Below are 6,313 nucleotides of genomic sequence, written 5' to 3'. Positions count from 1 at the left end.
TCATGATGCTGCAGAACCTCATGATGCTGCAGAGCTTAATGATGCTGCAGAACCTCATGATGCTGCAGAACCTCATGATGCTGCAGAACCTCATGCTGCAGCATGCTACTCATGATGCTGCAGAGCTTAATGATGCTGCAGACTGCAGGCTTTGGTTTAGGTGAGTCAGTATCAGGTCAGGACCTGAAGCTCCCACTTTAGGCCAGTTCTTGGGAAGTGGCGGCCTAGTGGTTATGGCACAGAGCTACATAGATCATGGAATCCTGAGGTTCTGAGTTGGAGCCCCATCCCACAGCCTGCACTCTGGGTCCCTGAGCAAGACCCTTAACCCCCTGCTCCCTGCACAATGGCAGCTCTCTGCTCCCCAAGGCGATGGGTTAAATGCAGTGAATTATGAGATCAATAAAGTTGAATTAGATTAAATTCCTCAGACTCCTCTCAGGTGACTGATGTTGGAGGACGAGGCGTTTCCTCTCCTGCTAACCGACTCCTTTAAACTGCATTGGAACCATTAAAGAAGGATGCAGGTCGTGCTCAGCAGCTTCCTCTCCAGGTAGGATCTGCTCCACCTGAATCCATCTGCTGTTTCTGGTTTCAGCATAAAGAACCACTGAGAACCACCTGAGGAAAAAGACCAATAGAAACTTCATGTTTTTCTTTCACCGTTTTTTCTGCTCCTGAGTTTCGGCTCCCAGGATGTTCTGGTTCTGCTCCAGAGCTGCACACAGACATCCTCTCAGGTGAACAGGAGGCTGATTTATCAAAGATAAAAAAAAAGAAATAATCTCTGTATTGATGCGTTTGTCCACCATTGATTTTATCATTTTGTTTTCCGTACGTGTGTGTATGTGGTTAATAGAGTTTGTCAGATATTGTTTCACGCTGAGACGTTATTTGTCATAAAGAAGCAGTAAGTTAGAGGCTGAGCTCTGCCCTGTGATGAAGATTAAAGCAAATGTAAAATCCTGTTTTACTTCAGACATCAGATCCTGAGATCCTGGTGATGAAAAACTTCTGCTTCCACCATAAAGAGGAACTCAAACTGAGCTCGTTTAGAAGACTTTCTGAATTAACAAACTTTTTTCATCTCTAATGGGATTTTTTTTTTTTTTAACAAAGGCTTTATTTTATCAGATCAATATTCAAAATCAATGATTCATACAATAAGCCTACATTTTATTAACCTGAAAAACAGTAAAAAGAAAGAAATAAAAAGTGCTTAAACCCTTAAACTAACACCTCAGTCACCTTTTAAAGGATTTTCAGTTTGAGTCTAAAGCATCTTTAAAAACATCTTAAACTGATGAAAACTCTTCTCCACTAAAACTGGGAGAATCACAACCAAACAACAAAGAACCAGTAAAAATAAGTTGTTTTTTTCTGCAAAGTCATTAAATAATTTTTTTTATATCAATTTATTTAAAGAATTGAAATAATTTTGGACACAGTTTTTCACTCAACTTTTAAAATATATTTCTATAATTAATAATCCTTTTATATTGTTAATTATAAATATATTCATATTATGTATAATATTTTCTACATGCTGTGGGAAACAGTTTTTTTTTAGGGCTGATAATGATCAGTCTGATCTGCTATTGATTGGTTTGGGCTGATTCTTTACATTTTGTTTTCTCTTCTTCTCTTTATGTGAGAAAATTGATATAATGAAAAAAAAAGTTATTTGTTTAAGCTACAAAGGTAGCATAAATATTTATAGCTATATTTTTGTTACAAAGGTAAAATTGAGGGAATTTATTTCTCAGTATCAAAATAATTTTGGTAACAAATCGGCTTTTAGGTTCTGAGATAAACAGATTTTAGCAAGCAGGTGATTTTTTTTCTAAATGTTTTTCCCTTCAACAAATTGGCTTTTATTTCATTAAATTATCCTGGATTAAATCATATTATGGGAAAACCAAAAGGAAGATGCCTATCAGGATTTCTACTTTTTAAGTCTTAAAATAAATTTTAACAGGGGGTGAAAACTTTGATCTTCTGCTCCTCAAAGCTGAGAAGCAGTAAACTGTTTGGACCTTCTTCAGTTCGGTCAGTTTTCAGCACAGAAAGCATTTCATGGATGTATTAAGTTTGTATTTCTGTTGGAAACGTGGCCTCGGTGTGTTAACTGCTGTCAGAAGCTCCAATAAAACAAACTGGGAATGCAAAGCCGCCCTGGAAATGACTGTTTCTTTAGATAAACAGGAGAAAAGCTTCTTATTAGATGGTTTCAGGCTCAGAGACTCACCTCAAGATGCCGTTTCTCAATCTAATGAGACCAAATCCAGGAAAGCAGTTTTTCTATTTAACCTCAATCTGGCTGAAGGCCAGACTTCCATCTTTTATTTTGTTGTTTAAGTTTGAAAAGACGACTTCTGGGATTCAAGTAGAGCAGATTGAAATAAAAGAAAGAAGCCCAAACGGAGCCTTTCAGAGCCCAGAGCCGGCAGTAAAAAGGCCTTTTAACAACACTTTACTGGCTGAGAGGAACACGGCGCTAATTACCTCTGCGTCTGTGTGCTGATGGTCACTGCTGCCGTTAAAACAGGAAGAACAGATTCACAGCAAAAAAACACATGAAGTTATTCCACTTTTATTAAGCTTTTAATGCATGAATGCTGGGAATAGATCTACAACAAGCAGATGTTCTGAATATCTAGATTCACGCTCCACTCCGTCTCTCTGATAAACGTCACGCAGAAAAACTGCAATTATTTAACATCATTTCATAAAGAGGCGACAGAAAGGAAAGAGCAGGAAGATCATAAAACAGGAAAAAATCATCACATCTAAGGAAAATATGATTACACAAACATCTAAACATTTTACTAAATTTTGGTCAAAACATGTTAAAAAAGCAAAGACGTCAGCGAGCCAATCAGGACGCACCAAACGGAGAGGCTGTAAATAAAAGCAGAAAAAGTTCTACTGTAAACATCTAAATGACTTCAGCGTGTAGTAATAGTGTCATCTCATTACTGCGTCTTTGTCAAATGGAATTACACCAAAATCAAAGGCAAGAAGAGTAAATCTAATCAGAAACATTTGGGGAGCACACACACACACACACACACACACACACACACACACACACACACACACACACACACACACACACACACACAGGGAAACAAGGAGCTGCTACACGTCACTAACTGGAATAAACATTTTCTCCTCTGCTGTCGAGCTGCTTCTCCTGCGACCCGAACAGACGACAGGCTGCAGACCTCAGGGACGGCGTGGGGGGCGGGGCAGCAGAGGAGGCCGTCTTCCTGACGCATCAGAGTCATCAACACCTTCTACTAAATGTTTGGAGGCAACAATAAAGCGATTCTTCTCTGGTCATCAGATAATTCATTCATAAAAAAATAAAAAAATCAGCTGATGTTTCTGCAGCTCCTGAATCGGGCCTCCAGCGGCTGCCTGAGTGGGCGGGGCTTCAGGGGAAGGTGGTGGGGAACAGGCTGAGCGGCTGGCTGTCATTGGTGGGCAGAGGGGAGCGGTATCCTTCGAAGTTTCGCGGGATGCTGCCGCTGGTGGAGCCCGAGCTGTTGCTGAGGGTTTCGATGCTGCCCTCCCTCTGCAGCTCTGCAGGAAACACAAACAACAAGCAGTGAGGAAGAGGCTCCTCCCACTCACCTGCTCCGTCCCCCCGTCTGCACTGCGTTCCAGGCTTTAATCCTCAGATTTCTGGGTCTGATTCAGATGCAGCGTTTGGAGAGTCTGGTCCTCAGCAGCTCCGGGTTGAGCTGCGCTGGCTGCAATGTTTTGGCTCATCAGAGTTAAATGTGGCCTGTAATTTCCCTTCGCTGGACAGATTTGGCAGGATTCTGCCACACCGTATTACTCAACCTGCTGCACTGAGGAATCGGCCCATAATGTTACCGCACCCACTCTTCATTTCCAGGGTTATATACCAGCACCAAACTGGGAACAGCACAGTGTTTACGTACTGGTTCCATCATTCTGTTCAAGTTTAAAGCTTTTTATTTCCACATTCATAAAAACTCACTTCTGATTTTCATCGTTTGTGTTTCTGCTTCAATAAAAAAGAACAAACCGAAACAAGCGAATCTACTTTAAGTTTTTATTTCTCCCAAATAAACATGAAAAGAATAAAAAAATCAGCTGAGAGAAAATCAAACCTGATGCTGCCATGAAGAATAGGAGTCAAGATTTTAGAAAATAAAAATGTTTTTTTCTCTACAGAAACCAAATAAAATCCGGGATATTAAAACAAACTGATAATAACTAAAATAATCTGGCATTTAAGTCCAGATATTGTGGCTTTGATGCTTATTTCTTTTTATTTTGGTGTTAATTCCATAAAAACATTCATGTTCTTCCATTTTGTGTTTTCAAAGAGAGGAAAGGTTTCATTAAAGATTGTTCATTAATGGTGATTCTTCCTCTGAATGAAGCTGAGGCCTTACAGGCCGCTCTGAAGCAGACGCTAACTTTAGCCCAGTTAGCAGCAAACAGGAAGTGGTCAATTAACTCGCCCAGTAAGACATTACAATATTTAATCTATTGGAGGAAAAAGGTGAGAAAGATAAAATCTGACTTTATGAGGCCCATCAGGACAGTTTTATCTCAGTAGTTCATAAAAAGTTATTAATAAATTAAATATAGTAAAAGTATAAATAATAGTAATTATTTTTGCTTTTTACTTTAAACACATTTAAACTTTTCTGCGTGCATATTTTGGTTTTTAATACTTTATTCATCCCACTAAGCCTAAGGTTACTGTTTATTGACTTAGATGCAGTTTTTGGAAATGTGTCTCATTTGTTATGAAATTATTCATTTGTGATAATTAGAGAAATAATTTAGCGCTTTAATGTTTGCGCTGATAATACGACGACCATAGAGGCGGCATCCCGTTTACAGCTAAACGTGTCGTTAGAGGCGCTAAAGGAGGAAAACATGAAGCACAGTTTGTTTATTCAGCGCAGCTCGACTGCTAAACACTGCTATTAGCTATAAACCGTCTCCATGGAAACGCAGACAGAATGGCCTGCTTCTAATTGGCAGCGCAGCATTATGACATGCTGCATGCAGCGCATCAGATGTCCATCAGATGTCCATCAGATGTCCATTGGCTGTCCATCAGATGTCCATCTGCGTTTTATTTCCCTCCCCTGTCCGGCTGCTCTGTTCACTTTGGCCGCTGCATCACAGTCACAAACACAGGATCACCTTTTTGCACAGTGAGACCACCACCCGCTAAAGAGGAAACGCTCCTGAGAACCTCCATGACATAGAAATGGAGAAGTAGAATGGCCTAGTCCAAGTCACAGACTGAAAATCACTGAAGGTGACGGAGCTCCAGCTGCTTTTATAAACCTGCAGCTGTATGGCTGGTAGAGACAGAGCTGAAATCCAGCTACTGGTGGTTTTAATGAAGCCTTGTTTCAACAGGGATGGATACAAAAGCATGCCACACTTTTCAGAGTTCTAACTGAAAGTTTTAAAGTTTCCTTCCACTTGGTAAAAATCTAGCAGGTTTATTCTGCCTATCAGTGGAAGTAACTTAAACCATGTAGGGATGAATAACTGGAAGACCTGAATAAAATATAAAGCAAACTACCAAGTCTCAGACCTGTTAGCGGCCTCATTTCACCAAAGAACAAGCATCCTTTCAGTAAAGCAAAGCTAGCAAAGCCTCAGCTATCCACAGCATTAAAGTCCCACAGTAAAGACATCCAACCGCAGCGCGGATGGAATATTTCCTCCATCGGCTCCCTGTTTCTGTCATGGTGGGTATTCAGGAAGTGGGAGCTTCTCACTTTGGTTGAGAAACGCCGGTATGAACCGCAGCATTATTATCCCGGCTCACATACCGTGCCACAGTGCAGCATTATCCCTGCCTGCTGCCAGCTCCCCCCCCCCAACAACAGGGCAGCTATGCTGCAGTAATCCCAGGCAGAGCAGAGCCACAGCTTTGTTACACTTCATATTAAGCTTTAGCAGGCTAATGCAGAGCAGCTAATAGATGCTAGTTTTGCTATAATTAATAATCTTCTTAATGCTATATTTTAATACAAAGACTTCCATGAAATGTTTGAACAATCAGAATGGGATGAAAAGTGTTTCAAAATAATCCTTCCTAGAAACTTAGAAAGGAAAACTGGAGCCAAGAGCTTTGAATAAAATGCAGATAATTGGTAAAAACAGCAGTTTTAGATGTTTGCTGCTTCAGAGCTTCAAGGTGCGACAGAAAGAAAAAATACCTGAACGACGATTCAACAGCCAATCAGATCCACTCATTCTGATTGACAGGTAATTAACCAGGAACCACTAAGAGGAGGAG

At 40.4% G+C, this 6,313-nt stretch overlaps 1 long non-coding RNA gene across 3 annotated transcripts in view; it reads right to left on the bottom strand.

Annotated features, from left to right (window-relative positions):
- Nucleotides 1–2,523: 2,523 nt before the first annotated feature.
- The window catches only part of LOC107091204, a 115,244-nt gene continuing 111,454 nt past the window's right edge, over nt 2,524–6,313 (bottom strand). For all 3 annotated transcript variants that reach the window (XR_001481518.1, XR_001481517.1, XR_001481519.1), the window contains exon 3: nt 2,524–3,588. This is a non-coding gene — a long non-coding RNA (uncharacterized LOC107091204). The remainder of the gene's footprint in view (nt 3,589–6,313) is intronic.

Source organism: Cyprinodon variegatus, unplaced genomic scaffold (genome assembly GCF_000732505.1).
Source record: "Cyprinodon variegatus isolate N-32 unplaced genomic scaffold, C_variegatus-1.0 Scaffold329, whole genome shotgun sequence".
NCBI classification, from domain to species: Eukaryota; Metazoa; Chordata; class Actinopteri; order Cyprinodontiformes; family Cyprinodontidae; genus Cyprinodon; species Cyprinodon variegatus.
The sequence above is the reverse complement of the archived record's forward strand: the minus strand, read 5'-3'. Positions and strand labels throughout refer to the sequence as shown.